The following is a 2,500-nucleotide window of genomic DNA, read 5'->3' on the forward strand; positions in this document are numbered from 1 at the left end:
GCGGCTGACGCCAGCCGGCGGGTGGAAGTGGCTCGACGACGCGCTGCGGACGCGGGGAAGCGCGGGGTTGGGGGGGGGGCCCGGCGGGCGCCGAAACGGCGGCGGTCAGGGCCAGGGCGAGGCAAAGGGCGGCCGGCCGTCCCCTCTGCCGGAGGGGAACGGGGGACCGGCGCACCACCGGGAGAGTGGTGGAGGAGAGGCCCGTGCGGCGGCACTGGCGGTGGTGGCGGGCGGGCGGGCGGCGCCGGGCGCCGGGCCACCGCGACCGACCCGATCTGGGGGCCCGGCGGGACGAAGTCCGCGACGCGGGCGCTCCGGGAGCGGGGGTTTCCCGAGTCTGCACTTAGGGGGACGAAGGCCCGGCCGCGCGGGGAGGGGAAGGAGAGCACCCCCCCTCTCCCCGGGGCAACGGGCCTGCGAGGCGCCCCAGCCGCGCCACACCGCGCGCGCCACGCGGCGCGGCGGCAGCCGCCGGGCTCGGAGGGGAGGGCGGGCACGGCCGGGCGCACCCGAACCGCGCCCCCCCCCACACCCACCGAGGGGCGGCACGCCGCTGCGCCCACGCCACGGCGCGGGTGACGATTGACCGTCAAGCGACGCTCAGACAGGCGTAGCCCCGGGAGGAACCCGGGGCCGCAAGTGCGTTCGAAGTGTCGATGATCAATGTGTCCTGCAATTCACATTAATTCTCGCAGCTAGCTGCGTTCTTCATCGACGCACGAGCCGAGTGATCCACCGCTAAGAGTTGTCTCGGTTTCGGTCCCCGCCGCGCGCGCGGGGGGACCGGGCAGCTTTCGCAGCCCCTGGGGGGCCCCCCCTCCTCCGCCCCCTCCTCCTCCGCCCCACCGCCCTTCCTCACGCCGACGCCGGCTGCTGAGCAAGGGACGGCAGAGACGGAAGGAGAGAGAGAGCGAGAGAAAGAGAGGGGCTTGCCTCACTGACCGTACAAGCACAGAGAAAGGGGGGGGGGAAACGAAGGGCAAACCCGAACGAGAAGGGCGGGGAGCCCTCGCTCCCGACCTGGGGACAAACCCTGTCTCGCTTCGAGTCCGGCCCAGGCGCCCGGCTCGGTCTGGCCCGGCAGGGAGCGGCGGGCCGGCCACACCGCCTGCCTCGGGATGTTGGGGGGGGTCCGTCCCCGCAGACCACCCCCCCCCCGCCCCAGGCGTCAGAGCCCGGCCGCCACCGGGAGCGGCGTCGCCCCGCCGCCCGCGCGCCTGCGGCCCGCCGGCCCCGCGCTTCCCAGCTCCCCGCTCGCCTCGCCGGCCCTCCGGCTCGACCGCCGCCGCCGCCGCCGCCGCGGCGCCCACACCCCCGCGCGCCCGCACACACCGCCTCGCGGGTGACGCCACGCGCTCGCCCGTCCCCTCCGCGGACAGACGCCCGGCGGCGGGCAGGCGGGCAAGGCGGCACGGACGGGGACGGCGCCCGCTCTCCCCGTCTCCACGCGGAGAGCGGGGCGGGCCGCCCCCGCCGCCGCCCCACCACCGCCCCCCCGCTGCCTGGCGGAGCCGGGCGGGGCAGAGCGAGGCGGGCGCCCCGGACGGCAGAGTGCCGGGGCGGGCGCGTAGGGTAGGGCGCCGCCGACGGCGGCCACGGCGGAAGACCCAGAAGCACCGGCCAGGGAGAAGGAGGAGACGCGCGGAGGCTCGGCGCCCGCACCACCCGCGGTGGGGGCTCGCCCTCCCGGCGGCGAGCACGCGCTCGCGCCCGGCTCGCAACGCTCGAGGCAGGCCGGCAACTAGGCCGACCGCGCGGCGTCTCTCCGCCGAGACCAGACCGCGGAGAGAGGGGGCAGGGTAACCCCTCTCCGTCCCGGCTGCCCGCGGGGCGAGCACGGGGCGCGCCGGCTGGCATGGGGGGGCGCGGCGCCCGCGCGCGCCGACCCCCCGGCCCTCCGGCAGCACGCCCGGCCGCCTCCGCGAGTCGCATCGGGCCGCCCGAGTCTTTAAACCTCCGCCCGGCTCTCCAACCGAGAACCCTCGGGCCCGGAGCCCGGGGCCCATGGCCATCCCTGCCCGGGGCGGCTGCCGGCGGCCGCGGTGGCCGGAGGCCCTCTCCCCTCTCTCGCTCGCTCCCTCCCTCCCCGCCCCCCCCACCCCCACCGCGGGGGAGGAAGGACCGGGGTGGGGGGAAGCCGAGGCGGGGGGGGGGAAGGCACGGCCGGTGCGGCGCGCACGGTGCGGCACCCGGGAGGAGCACGCTGGCACACGGGACCACACGGGTGGGTCACCGAGGGGGGGGCAGGAGAAGCGCGGGCGCTAGGTACCTGGCCCTGGGGTGAGGGAAACGACCTGAAATCCCCGCGGGGGTGCCTCCCCCGCCGCCGCCCGCCACCGGGCCGCCGCCGCCTCGCGGCGACGGCGGCAGCCTCGGCAGCGGCGACGAGACGGGACGCGGAGGGGGAACCCGGCACCCGCCAGCCGGCCCCCGCGCCCCTCGGCGGAGCGTCCGCCCGCGGGGTGCGCCCGACACCCGCCGCCACGACCTCGTCCTCCTC

At 78.6% G+C, this 2,500-nt stretch overlaps 1 non-coding gene across 1 annotated transcript; it reads right to left on the reverse strand.

The window, feature by feature from the left end:
* Positions 1-594: 594 nt before the first annotated feature.
* LOC135326901 (5.8S ribosomal RNA) lies at positions 595-747 on the reverse strand. The gene has a single exon (XR_010387109.1). It is a non-coding gene; the product is annotated as a 5.8S ribosomal RNA (ribosomal RNA).
* Between the last annotated feature and the right edge of the window lie 1,753 nt (positions 748-2,500).

The sequence above is a fragment of the Dromaius novaehollandiae genome, unplaced genomic scaffold, assembly GCF_036370855.1.
Source record: "Dromaius novaehollandiae isolate bDroNov1 unplaced genomic scaffold, bDroNov1.hap1 HAP1_SCAFFOLD_76, whole genome shotgun sequence".
Classification (NCBI taxonomy): domain Eukaryota; kingdom Metazoa; phylum Chordata; class Aves; order Casuariiformes; family Dromaiidae; genus Dromaius; species Dromaius novaehollandiae.